This window comes from Camarhynchus parvulus, chromosome 2, assembly GCF_901933205.1.
Source record: "Camarhynchus parvulus chromosome 2, STF_HiC, whole genome shotgun sequence".
NCBI lineage: Eukaryota > Metazoa > Chordata > Aves > Passeriformes > Thraupidae > Camarhynchus > Camarhynchus parvulus.
In genome coordinates this window covers 121345656-121360512 of record NC_044572.1, presented here as the reverse complement: position 1 = coordinate 121360512, position 14857 = coordinate 121345656, and positions in this window count along the sequence as shown.

Sequence of the window (14857 nt, the reverse complement as noted above, 5' to 3'; positions counted from 1 at the left end):
GTCTCATAGGAAAGCCATTAGTGGAGCATTTGATAGGAAAACGTTTGATTTGAATGCAAGTTGCGTTTCCCCTCAGGGGGTGATCTGAGTGGTATACTGGGGATTCACAGGCGCCCTTTTCACTAGAAAATGCCTGCTGGGCTGTATCTTGATAAATGAAATTTGTAGGATCTCCTAATACTAACAAGTATATAACTATATCATCTATTTAGAAGGAATGCTAATTATATTGGTTCACTGATGTTCATTTTCTCATTCTGCAAAAATATATTAAAAAGTTTTAATAATGAGCACCTGGGTCAATTCTATGTCCAGACTGGAAAAAATAATAATACTTCATTAGTTTAATTATCAATATTTATTGCTCTGAAAAAATGAATTCATTATTTTTCCCCACAAGCAATTGGTAAATATTCAGTGAAGTGATAGGATTGCAGCAAGAAATTAGTTACATAAATGCCACTGACCTGACGTAGAATAGAGTCTAAAGCTAAGAAACTTTAAACTGAATAGTTCTCTGGCATCTTTTTTTTTGCCAGAAATAGTATCCTAAATATTATCATGGCCATCATAAGTATTGATAAAATGAATAATCTCTAACGAGATATTCAGATGAAAATGAGTACATCCTTCTTAGTATTTAGATATCTACACACCTTTGTGTCCATTTCTTAAGATGCTAGGTGTTTTTGAAACAAATTATTTGGTACCTAAATTGCGCAGCTAAAAAGAAATATATTTTATAAAATGGGACGATTTAACTATTTACTTTTTTCTCAAATCAGAATCTTACAGAAAAATAATTTAGGGTGTTTTTTAATACACTAGCTGTGACCCCCATAGACCCTTTAAAATTCAAATAGTTTCAATTGCAAAGGAAGAATAGTCAAAGAATACAGGGCTAAAAATAAATGAATGGGACACTAAAGAGTTAATGTTCAGAGATGAAGCTTGGAGTCAGGGATTGTTTATGACGCCAAAATGTTGCTGAAGGTAATCTTAGTAAAACGACCCTTCAAAATTAGTATTACATTTAATTGCATGCATGTGTTTTTGATATATCTCATCAGTGTTAAGCATCATTTTATCTTTCTGTTTGTCCACACAAAGAAGCCAGCAGCCTGAATGATACTGGTAATGCCTGTTAGTTTGAAAGCAGAGAATGCACGGTATGCAGCTTAAAGCACATCAAAGGAAATGTAACAGGACCTTGGTATGTCTTCCTATTAGACAACACATTGTTATTAGGTAGAAATACGATTTCTTGTATTTATGCAGTTTAGCAGATCAGAAGATGCCTTTCAGAATTAGTAATTAGTAAAAAAAACCCCTAAAAACCAACAAAACAAAACAACTAAAATGTTTTCCCTTTTAGTGAGGTAGACAAATGAAAAAAGAAATGTTATACTTGCATGAATAAAGAAAGCAGAAGGATATTAATTCATGTAAGACAGTTTGCTGGTTTATGTTGAAGTAAGCTATCATGATTAGCTAAATGGATCAGGTGTAAGGACATTAAAAGGGATAAGGTGGCTTCTGAACATATAAGAATATATAACATCATATAAATATATATCTGTATTTGTTCTATTTGCTCATGCGCATGCACACACGTTCTGCATATGTTAGGCCTTTCTGAGAAAGAGGCAAACAATATAGATGAAAATCAGCATCTGCAAAAGGCAGCAATCCCATGATTCCTTCTGAGCCAATCACTTAACATATCATTCATAATGCTAGTCTGCTTTCATCATCCTCACCCTGTCACTGGCATCTTTCTTCATTTTCTTCTGCTTCTCAGTTCCAAGAAAGTGGAACCACTGTATCATTTACTGTCCACAACCTAAGCTGCTGATTTAAAGGCTGATTTTTTATTTTCTATAATGCCATATAACTATCCTTTCTGCTTTCTATAAAAGTTTAAGTTCAGGAAGATCTTGTGTAATTTTAACACTGAAAACTGTTCAGGGAGCTCAATTTTCTCGTTTTCTCTCCCACATTTTTCATTTTATTATAAATTTTATAATTACAAGCTTTTAAAGAATATGATATGCGGTTCCCCCTTCCTTTTTCTTTTTATTTTTGTTTTGGTTTGGTTTGGTTTTATTTTTCTGGCTTCCAGGGTTATACAACTTAAGCAGTAGCTTTTAGTTCTGCTCAAGAAAATTTCTAAATTAATAAAAAATTGCTGTCCATAATTTTTTCTTTAATGACAAGACACATTATATCTATCAAGCATATTCCCCAAATGTTGATAGTTATATTGCTTTTATTAATGATTCCTAGAAGCAAATTCAGTGCATTTTTTTCTCCTCTTTTCCCCCCGTATTATTATTGTTACAGTGGACAGTGATGACTCTGTGTCTTAAAACCTAATCACTAGTGCCTATTAAATTTGGGTTTCATATGTTGCTGGAGGTAGAACTGATTATCATAGTGAATGAAATACTTGTTTGGCGTATTCCCAGAGGGCAAAAAGTCATTCTTCAAGGTGATGCATCTCATTTGAGGAATACATTAACAATTGAAGGCAGTTAAAAATACATGTGAACTCCCAGTGAGGCAAATCTGAGGTTGACCACATATATTTACTGACTGACTCTTGCCTCATTCAGGGGAGAAAACTGTGATATGGAAGGCTGGTTCCTGCAACATATGAGACCTTAATTTACAACTCTAATGTGGCAAGTAGATCATAGCTGCTTAGAAAATATTTAGGATTTAACGCTCTGTATGGGTTTAAGATGTCTTTTGTATCTTAGAAGGTTAAAGAAAAAGTATGAGAAAAGATAAGGCTCAACAGCATTAAAGGTCAAGTTTGTGATAGAAATTAGCTTCTTATTTCAAGGTTGTGTGATAAAATAAAGAATAAGACAGATGCATTTTCGAAACCATGCTGAGATCCATAGTGAAAAGTTTTATACAATAGAAAACAGGAGACAGGCTACATAAAGGCCAGCATTATTGCTATGAAATGCCAGGTTACAGAGTGATTGCATTAATTGCAGTAGCACCCTGAATAGATGGAGTGATACAGAGGATATCCTACACAATGATGAGACATATTGCTGTAGCAAATGCTATTTTTCTTCCAAATTAATTTTCAAAGCATGTGATATTTTAGTGGAAAATAAAGCAGAAATAGAAAGAAAGCCAGGGTATCAATGTTTCTCAAGTAGACATGAGCACTAACCAAGTAATATATGAAATGTAAAGCAACAGGATGTAATAAAACCCAAACCAAACAAAAAAAATATGCAGTATTTGAGCTTGTTTTGCCATCAAATTAAAAGTTATATTATACCATGTGGCTTTTTATTTATTTGGAAAAAAGTGATTTTTCAAAACATATAATATTTACATTTTGATTCACAAAGAAACACTGCCAAATTTTCAACCTGTCTTTTAGCAAATAGAGTCAGACAGACATGAAGTTTTGCAGAAGAGAAAATAGAGGTAGGTCACGCTTTTCATCTGCTAATAGTATCTTCCTCCAATATCAAGAAAAGGTAAATTTAACTGCAAAATACATTTATATAATAATGCATTTATATGTTTCACACCCTTAAAAAACCACCATTAGAATGAGAACACGTGTATTGAAAGACATGGGATAATAATTATATAACTGACATACATGTTGCTATCAAATAATGTTCCAAGACAAAAAGAAGACAAAATCCACTTGGGAGCTAATATGTCCCTCCACCCCCCAGATGTTAACACCTGAATTCTGACTAGCATCATGACCTCTCTGCACCACAACCCAAGCCATCCTCAGTCACCAGGTACATTATAACTGAAACCTCTGGAGATCAGCCCCTCAGTACAGTCAAGATATCACGACATTTTACTGCAGTCCATCAACCTGTACTTTTCTTCAAACACAATTAGAACTGCTGTGTGATACCAGGATATCCATTTTCCAAGGCAGCAGCTGAAGGCAGACTGCGAGGTGGTGAAACAGAGAAATAGGGTAAGGATGAAAAGGGGCAGAATTTTATCAGGAAACACTGCTCTCATGAAAGAAATAATTTATGCAGTCCATAATCCAAATTGTTACGCCAGAAATCCTTCACTGAGCCTAGAGATCTAACATTACATATAAAGCAAAATTGCATGGGCTTGTGGAAGCTGGCAGCTATGTGAGACATATGGGGCTGGAAGCCCAAGGATTCTGCACTGAGAATGAGTTAGGATTCACACAGGGAGCTGTCTCTAAGTTTGATTAACCAGATGTGTGAAAAGGAACCTAATGCTTAGTCAGAAATTCCTGAAAGGGGCTGTTTAAAAATCAGATATAGTAGGAAGACAGCAAAAGCCCAGATGTTCCTTTGGGGAGAGTGAAAGCCTTAAAGCCTTGCTGAAAGCCAAGAGTAGGTCTGGTTAAAACTAACATCTTGTTGTGGAGTTGCACATCCAATAAGCTATTTAATGAGGTCCTTAAATAAGGACTCACAGAATCCAGAGCCATTGCAGAGAGGCACCTGTCACAGACTCAGTGAGCTGTACTCCTAGCTGGAACGTACTCACAGGTGCACATTTCTGAAAAGGATGTATCCTCTTGCCTTCAAGACTTCAAAGGTAAATCTCCTTGTTGAAGTACGGATGGATATATATCCTACTCACCCTTTTTCTGTGCTATGTACAAAGTGAAATTGATTCAATGCTGCTACCACTGGCATAGGTTTTATTTTCATAACAAAGGAAAGAGGAGGCATGGAGGCAGGTCCTGCAGAAAGAGCAGGATCAGCAGTTGTCTCTAACTGACTCAGTATTGTGTTTCAACCCTGACTTACTGCTGTCCAGAATTATTCAATTCTCTAACCAGAGTCCTTTTCTTTTTCACTCTCCAATATATGATGTTTTATAGTGCTGTATTGAAAAGTACAAGCCCTACCCATTTTAACAAGCCATTCAAATCACCCTGTGAATGGGAGATGTGCTCATCATTTGCTACCCTACCAATATCTGTGTCATCTGCAAGATGTGATTCTGACATTTGCATTTTTGATTAAGAAGTTAGGTAACACTGGATCCAGATTTGAAATTCTGTGTCTGAATGAAAAAGTAATTTCATTGTTTTCCAGCAAAACTAGCTAGTTTCTGTCATCTGTCTACAAATCAAAATTGTATGTCCTATTAATCACATGGGGCTCAATCTGTTCTTAACCATAATATCTTTTAGTAATAAGTCAGTTGGTTGGAAGATGTCCCTGTTGCCTGCAGAATTGAAGTCTCTAATCCTATTGAAAGGCTCAAACAAAAAAATTTGATGACAATTCCTGTCTTTTGGAGAACAATTTGGCATTGACTATACTTTTGCCTGTTAGAATTAAATTTCTATCTACTTTGTGAGTAATGGCTTTTTAGTTAAATTTAGCACCATTCTGTCCCATTAGTAACTCTCTGGTTAAACTTCTGAACTCTTTGAAATATATGGAAATCACTTACAGTCTTCGAGTTCCTTGGAATTTGCCCAGTTTTCTATTCTTTTATGGTTAAAATTTATGGTTTAGAGAGATTCTGGTAGTTCCTGAGTGTGAGACATCTTGGCCAGTTAATTTAAAAATGTTAAAAAACCTTTGCCACAGAGGGTAAAGTTCCAATTACAGCAGCATCACATGGGACAGATGCATCTCTGTTTTGTTTCAAATAAATAGCTAAAATATCTGCTGAACATTGCTGTCTTTATACATCAGTATATGATCAAACAAACCTGACAGGGAACCTATAGATGTTACAAATAAGATTTTTAAGGCATTCTTACTTTTTTAATTTTAATGGAAATTGATATTGCATTGGAATATCCCTTGGCTTTCTTTCAGTAAAGCTCTCCTAGAGGTTTTAACGAGCAGCTTTTATCCACTTTCATTTGCTTTCCCATTTTTCCTTCTATCATATACTGTTGTTTGTGCTATTGTCATGTTTATAGAAGTTTAAAGACAAGAAATCCAATATGACTTTTTTTCTTAAATTCTAACTTCTTTGATGTATATCAGGATATCCTTGATAAATTTTTCCTTGTTAATACTTGCAAATTTGGGAAAATCAGCTGCTTTAATGTAACAGTAGTTATAACCATCACCAATACTTCTGTATTTGCTTTTTGAAAATTTTGAAGTCAGACATTTACTTTGTTTATCAAAAAAGATCATACTATCATAGAATATATCTTGAGTTGGAGGGACCCCATAATGATCATTGAACCCAACTCCCTGCTCCTAGCAGGTGGAGGTTTGCCTTCAGATGCCTGATAGTCTCTTATCCATCTTTGGTGAAACATTCTCTTTGTTATAGCTAGAAACTCAGATAGTTTCAAATTAGTTACATGAAACTACATTCTAAAGAAACAATTTTTCCTATGGGTGAATGCTTATGGCACCCTTAATGCTGCTTCCTGGTTTGAACAGGTATTTTGTAGACGCCCATCTCTAACACCATCAAAACTTTGTAGCAGGCACAACTTAAATCCACAAATATCAAAGGCTTTGTGATTTTAAGTAATATCTGCCCAAACAAACCTTTGACACACCTTGCTACTTTGTGTATTCTGCTACATTCTATCCTTGCAAAATTTTATATTCAAATGAAAAGTCCTAACAAGTTTATGCAACCCACTTCATGTTTCTTCTTATGCATTATTATCTTATCTTGTTAATAAATACTCAGGAACAATATCTCTGAATTTGGATTTATCATATATAAGATACCAAGATAAGTTCCTGGACATGCATGTTTTATATCAGCAGTGGTCTCTAATTTTGGAAGCCTTCTACTTGGGAACAAAAGGAAAATTTTGTGGAATCTGTCAAAACCATTTCTTGGTGATGAGCTATTATTTGTTAGTTTTAAATTATGCTAAACAACTATATTTAATTTGTAGAACACTTACAATGAGTTTAATAATCAAACATTTATCCATTCTTCCTTTTAAACTACATCCTACCAAAGAGAGAGTACCTTTCTGCTTGTGTATCACTCTGGTGTCCCTCTTATATTATCCTCTCTGTTCCTCACCTCTGTTTTTCTGTGGTCATTTTCCCAGGGAGAACGTACCCATAGGAAGGAAAATCAACAACTTCATCACCATCTCTGCTGAAGGCAGATTTTTTCAGCAAACTTGTAACTCATAACATTGTTCTCAAGTATTAATATACCTTCCGTCTACAATTTGTTTTGGGGGCTACTCCCTCACTTTCTTCAGATGGATACTGGGGGGGAAAAAAAGGGTTTCTTCCAAAATATCTGTGTATTTTGTTTGTCACTTCAAAAATATAATCCCTACTGTTACAATGAAGTTTTATATGACTGTTCTTTTCTAAGCTCCAAATGCTAAAGTACTTGTGTTTTTGTGGGTGCCTATGCACAGGTTGCAATCTTTTACAGATGACAGTTTCACATGTCATAAACATTCCTGTCCCAAAAGGCCTGATCAATGACTGTCCCAAAAAGATACACTCCTGCCAACTTCTTCAAAGCTGCCTCATATTCAGACAGCGCTCGCCCTTCTAGCTGATTTCCCTAGTGTAGTTTGTATCATTCTGCAATAATGTTTGTTCTAAGAACAGTATATCTCCTCAAAACATCAAGCTTTTAAACCAGTTTTTGTGGTGTCTGTCAATGTTCAGTCAACTTTTCTCCTAACTTGGGTTACAGACACTACCTTATGTTTTTCTTCCGTAGAAATTAATGAGAAAACAAGCATTGATGTTTTTTATTTTTACCAAAATAAAGCTATTTTCATTGTTTTCCTTTTCAGACAGGTTGACTTTTCCTTTTGTATACTGTCCTTGATGTGATTCTTTGGGGGGCAAAAAAACCCCTGCAGAGCTGTTAACTGATTCAGACCAGTACTGGATTCTTGACCAAGTATTCCCTTTTGTATTTGGAGAGGAATCTTAAAGCTCCCACTGAGTGCTCCTTAGCAAAATGATAACTCAATAGACAGTCCTTCCTAGGAGAGATCCAACATAATTCAAGCAAAGGAAAACAGGTCTGGACACAGGTCTGTAACCACAGTCTGACTTAATTAGAAGTACCACAAGTTTCAGCAAATCTTCATTTCTAGATGTGTAGTGTTCCAAATAACTCAAGCACTGGCAGGAGCACAGACACAAATTCTACTTTATATGGTCCTGCAGTTTCACCAATGACTTCTTAATCCAAACTCTCTAATCATATATTTCCCTGGAAATGCAAATTTCTTTTATAACTTTAGAGCCCTAAGGAACACTCACCAAGCCCTCTTCACCCTTTCTCTCCTTTTCTAGGCACTGCTGCCTTTCTTAGTCAAATTCTGCACACAGACTTCCAGGGATTTTAGGACCAAGATTAATTAATTTATATTTGATTGTTTTGAAATCCATTGTCAGTTCACATATTGTGCTTCTGATACAAAAATGCAGGAGAAAATCTGAAGACACTGCAAACAACCTGCATACATGTTAACAACACTCTGATTTTGGAGATCAGGTTCAAGTGTCTTGGCCATACCTGTGACACACCATTTAAAAATACCATCTCAGTAGTGGGGTGACAGGAACTGGTTCTATCTAAAAAGGCTAGAAAGCCTTATTCAGATTGAAGATCTCAGAATGACCTTCTCTATTCCACCCATCCAATTCTCTCCAGTGGTGTTGCACAAAACTCAAAATATCACATGCAGAAGTTACAAATATTCTAGACATAAAGATAATACTGCATAAGCATCATACTCTGTGATTTTAAAAATCCTGTTGCACAAGCCCAGGCACTCTTAGCATCATATTCATACTTAGGGCATCACAGATTATCTGCTTAGGTGAATAAGCTGCCCTAAAGCCTTAGGATAAAGAACACCTATTTTTATCCTTTGAAAATTGTAAATAGCTACAAAGTTTACTTATGTAGAGTATGAATATCAGGGTCACATCTGAAGTGTGTTTGAACACATATTTTTTCCTATAAGGGAGCCTTCCTTAGCACTACACCTACTCTTTCATTATCCCATGCAGTCTGAGTAGTGCTTTTCCATCTTTGTCTTACACTTGTATCCATTTAGAAGCCAAACAGATCAAGAGACAGCTAAAAGAATTCTGCCAAATGTGGAGAAAGAGTAATTCTTTCTCAGTAAGAAAAGAGATGGCAACTTTACCTAAGAAAAAGTGCAATCCCAGACCACAACATTTCTGGCGAAACAGCCCTAATAATTTTTTATGAACAGAGCTTTTTTATTTGATAGTAATAAAAAAACCAATTAGAAATAAAATCTTGGTTGTCTCACAGACTAGAGGTGACAGGCTAGATAGGTAATATTTATACAACACATGGGCAAGCACTGACTCTGTTTCATAAGGCAGGCATTCTGGATATTTTTTAATGGACCTATTATTTGCAAAATAATTTGCAATTTTAAATTATATATTCTTATTTATAACTTTTTTTTTGTCATGCAGTGGCAAAATTTCAATAAGCAACCCACTGTAAAACTTCTAAGTGTAAAAAGAAATATTACTCTTTGTACAGATTCAATAAATAGACTAACTTTTATTTCCACTGTTGAATATTGTGATTAATGCTAAAGTATTCTTGGTAATCATGAAGGTGAAAAATCTGAAGCTGTGCAGCACTGCAAATTACTTAAGAATAACTCAACTTGAGTAAATTATCCATATGTCACTTTCAAATGGCAAAGATATCCAAATCATCTACAACGCTGACATCTTTAATGAGTCAAGGTTATTTTAGCATTTAGCTTACACGTGAAAATCAATACATAAGCTTTCTCTTTAGCTTTCAGTCAAGTTCAGACATGTTAGAAGCTGAGGGAACTTAAAGTTTATTTGTGGTTCTATCATATACGATAAAAATCTGAAGAGGGTTATTCTGATTTTACCTTTGCTTGACCTCAAAGTTTTACTAGTTTGAAGTTTAGGATGTCAAATATCTGTCACATCCAACCTTCTGTTGTCAAACAGTTTTTCAAGATATCGTACATAAACTTGTCGTTTTAGGTGACTAGTAACACATTTTCCAAGTCTTATCATATGAATGAAATGCAGATTTTTTGATTAATCTGATATAGCTGTGCAAGTCCATATTTGGAACAGGGACACAGAATTCATAGTTTAAATACATTATACCTACATCTTTTCTTTCCTTGCTCAGTGAAAGGAGATACTATATTCTCCTTTCAAGACCTATAGATAGAGCACATCATTCACCATTGGTAATGCTGCTTTAGTGTATCCCATGGGCAAGGAATTGCCACTAGCTGTCCTGCACTGAATCTTCACAGCTTAGCAGTGAGAAGTATCTTCCACAGGCTGGGGGAAAACCTTGGCTTCTGAAAACAGTGGAGGACACTAATAACTCTTCATAAAAAACATATTTCTTGGAAAGTCCAGAATTATAAGTAAGCACACCTTTGCAAGAATTCAAATTATGCTTCTAGTCATTGTAGATGTATTGTTACCAACAAATCATTGTATATTTGTGACCAACAACAACCAGACTACTGGCATATATTTTTATATATATCAGTATATATTTTTAATCAAACTTTAATCACACAGTTCAGACTGAGCTGCTTGAAAATGTAGGCAAAAGAAAGCAGGAACAGATTTTGTCAGCTGATGCATTCTAAATCATGTACATTTGATGTCTAGTCTGTACATGACACACACAGACTACAGTTGTGCTACTGTTTGATGCTCCTCACTCATTCACAGGCATCTGCTATTCAGTCTTTAATATTCTTGTTTTTTCAGGTTGTTTTTGTTTGTTTTCAATTTTCCTCTATCAGTTAGGCAGTAGCAATAGAACTGAAATGATGCCCTTCCTATGGCTTCTTCCTTTCACCAGCTTATTACTTAATTTCTCTGTACAAGCTTTTGAGCTTTCTTTCATTACAATGTCTATCAGAGCATTCACATCTGTCATCTGGGTTTTTTTTGGTCCTAGTGTATATCACCATAAGTGGCATCCTTTTCAGACACTTCAGGACATCTAAAACTTTCAACATTTCTACAACTTTTTGTTTGTTCTTGCCCTTATCTAATTCTTTATTACTGTATTTTGATTTCCTTTCCTTTCAACCAGCTTCCTTCATTTAATATAATTTATTTGACTGATTTGGTGATTTTGCTCTATTCTGACCAAAGCCACAATGAATAGCATGACAGTGGTCAGTGTCTATATCTTCAGACATTCAAAATTATGATATGTGGCTTACATACACGAATTGAGGTAGGATGAGTTTGCTTAACAAGGCTGAAGCAGTCACAAGGCCAAGGAAACAATGTTCTGGGTTCCTCAGTGCAAGAGGACATGAGGCTCCTGGAGAGAGTCCAGAGGATGCCAAAGGTCACTGGGGGACTGGAGCACCTCCATTACAAGGCCAGGATAAGGAAGTTCAGCTGAGAGAGACCTCAATGATGTCTATAAATACCTGAATGGATTATGACAAGTGGGTGGTATCAGGAGTTTCTCAGTGGTGCAAAGCAATAGGACAAGAGGCAATGAGCAGAAAGTTACGTACAGGAAATTCCACCTGAATGTGAGGGAGAACTTTTACTGTGCAGGTGACTGTGCACTGGAACAGGTTGCCCAGAGAGGTTGTGGAGTCCCCCTTCCTGGAGATATTCAAGAACCATCTAGACACAATCCTGTGCCATGTGCTCTAGGATGATCCTGCTTGAGCAGGGAGGTTGAACCAGATGACCCACTGTGATCTCTTCTAACTTTACCAGTTCCAGACTCTGTGATTCTGTGAACATGCTTGGTTTATTATTAAATGTAGCAGGGTTTTTTGTACATTTACCTGTAGAGAGGTAAAATAGCAAAAGAAGCTCAGGTAGTACCTGCAAAGGAGAGACAGATTCAGGTCTCCTTTGGGTGTTTCTCTGCTCAGCAGTAACACAAAAGGCATGGTTCAGAGGCACTTCCCCGAGCAGAAATGTAAAATGTGTGTATACTATCCTTGGAATGCAATGATCAAAGCTGCTGATATCAACTCAAATGAGTGTAAAACAGAGACAGATTTCCATTTCCAGTGCCACTGCCCGTGTGATATTGTCTCTTTGTCTTTCTTTAACCATCTAAAACCAATATGGTTTGAAAAATACTTTTATCTATACACAAAAGGAGAACAGTGTAATATTTATGGGAAGACTTTTCATCCAGTTTATATAGCCCATCACTGGGTTGTGGAGTATAAGACTGTTATCTTCACACAGAGATATATTTTAATAATTATCTTTGGTGTCTTTAGATGAAGAATGACAAAAACTGGTCGATTGTCCCAATATTAATGTTAAAAATAATACAGGCTATAAGATACAATGTGACCAGATTGCAGGAATATTCCACAGTGATGGCAAAATTTGTGGTGTCTCTGACAGAAATGGTATTAAAGAAAGCCCATTGTGAATCTGTCACATTGTAGATAAAATGATTAATTATACAGGCACAGATATTTACTCAGTCAGTGTTTTTAAACTGTTCCATTATGTTAACAGTAGCTATATGAACTTTGAATGCATTACTTGGAAAAGAGACTTTGCCTTCAAGCCTGGAAAATGAACTGGCCTGGCTCACTCATGTGCCTCAGTTTTGGCTGTTTGGCATCATGTGTCTCAGAAGCGGCAAGTGCTGACTCATATCAACTCTTGCACACATTTGGACCTTGCTACCCCTAGTCAGACACCAAGTGACTACCAGTCTAGTGGGAGGCACCAGTGCCCCTTAGCTGAGTACTTGGTGTCAGTGAAACACTCTAAGTGGACAGGAGGACGAAAAAAGCCCTGAACCATTCAACATGCCAGCCCAACTATCAGTTGATAGGTAGTAATTAGTGGTGCCAAGACAAGCACCTATTCCCTTGCAGTGTCATGGGACATGAGTCTCCATGGAGAAGGAGCAGCCCACAGTATGAGCTCCCAGCTGAGTGCTCTGGGACAAGGCAGGTAACACTCCCACTCATATGAATTGCCTGCTGGTTGCTTCCCAAGGCATGTACTTTTGTATTTGGGTTTCTGCCTTGCCTGGAAGGCTGTGCAGTTAATTGCTACTTACTTTGTGAGACCAGAGCCCAGTTGTACAAGGACTCTTCCCCTCCCTCCTGGTTGCAGCAGGCATCAGTCTCGGCTTGCTGAAAGCCCTGTAAACTCATACTTCCCAAGGATGGGAAGAGATCTTGGCAGTTGCAATGTAGTTAGAAGAAGCTCCCTCCCCACCTTGTCTGCACTGTACGCCTTGTGCCTGGGAGCACCAGGGTCTGGGCTGAGTGGCACCACATCTGGGGCTTTGTGTTTGACAATGTCAGCGTCAGGAAAGGGCTCTGACAAGGGTTTAACAGTGCAGACAGTGTGAAACATGATAGTGTTCCTTGTTCTTATCTACTGGTGGATTTCTTTGGCTTTCTCTGTTGACAGGTTGGTTTGTTTGTGGTCACAGGAAAGTGTGGGGAGTTCAGCCATGTTTTCAGAGGTGATTGTTAAGTATCTGGATTTGTCCACAGTCTATATTTCTGTAGCAACTTAATGGTAGCCAGTAAAATAACCTTGATTTTGTTTGAAGCTGAAGCAGGAATAATGAAAGTGTTAGAAAAAGAACAAAAATTTGGAGTATTTTCTCTAAAGGTTTTTTGTAGAATTTGTCTTTGTAGAAATCATTCCATGTTCCTTAGTAATACATCAGGAAAACTTGTCTTTCTCACTATAGACAATGTTGAAAGTGCTCACAGGTACACTGTAAATGCTATATTATGCCTTTTGTGTTTTATTCTTCTTTTTTCTTGGCATTTTTCTTTCTGCCTTTAATTTTATTTTATTTCATTTTTTATTTAATTTTAATTTTAATGTTAATTTTTATTTTTATTTTTATTTTTATTTTTATTTTTATTTTTATTTTTATTTTTATTTTTAATTTTTTTTTTTTTTTTTTTATTTTTATTTTTATTTTTATTTTTATTTTTATTTTTATTGTTGTTTCTTTCTTCTAAGAAGCATTTCTAATCTCCTAAATTGTTTTTTCTGTTTAGAATAATTATACTCCATTTTCCTTCTCTCTGCTTATGTCCCTAATATATATATTTTGATACTTTCAGAGAAACGTATTAAAAGTTCTGTAGCTCTTACTTTTTAAATAGCTCACAGCTTGACAAACAGTAAAGGCACATTCAGAGAGCTCACAGAGGAAGAATTAAAATTTAAGGAATTAAATAGCTTTTCAAAGACTAAGATAAAGAAAAATTTCTAAAATATGGCAGAGATGGGAGTTAATAAACCAGATCTTGCCAGTTGCAGTCTTGTACCTTCCTCCCATCCCTGTGAGATCTGGTTTTAATCCCAGTCTCTGCATCAGAATTCCAGTGGGAATGAGATCTTTCTGTGAGTCAGAGCTAAAGATGTATTCCAGCAGCATGCTGTGCTAAGTTGTGGTCAGCCAATCGAATATCAAAGGGATTAAGTCTGTGAATCATTTAACGGGAAATTTCTCCTGCCTCAGTAGCATTGATGTTTTAAGGTGTGAAATTCAAGAGAGGCTTAGTTCTCCTTTGGTCAGACAACCGCTCTGCAGCCTGCGTTATCAAGAGGCAGTCAAGAAGATCCCCTTGGGTCATGTGGCTGGTATACATTTTTGTATTACCATAGTAGGCTAGTTTTAACCTGCAGGATGTAATCCTATTTACCTCACATGTGGTCTGTGCCCAAGGAGCATGTGCTTCACTTATATATATATTATTTGCATTACCAGAGTCCCTGGCAGCCGAGACCATAGACCAGGACACTATTTTGCTGAGTACTGTATGTACTAGAAAACATATAGCAAAACAATGCCCTCCCCTTCACTCAAGGGTTTTATAACAAAAAAC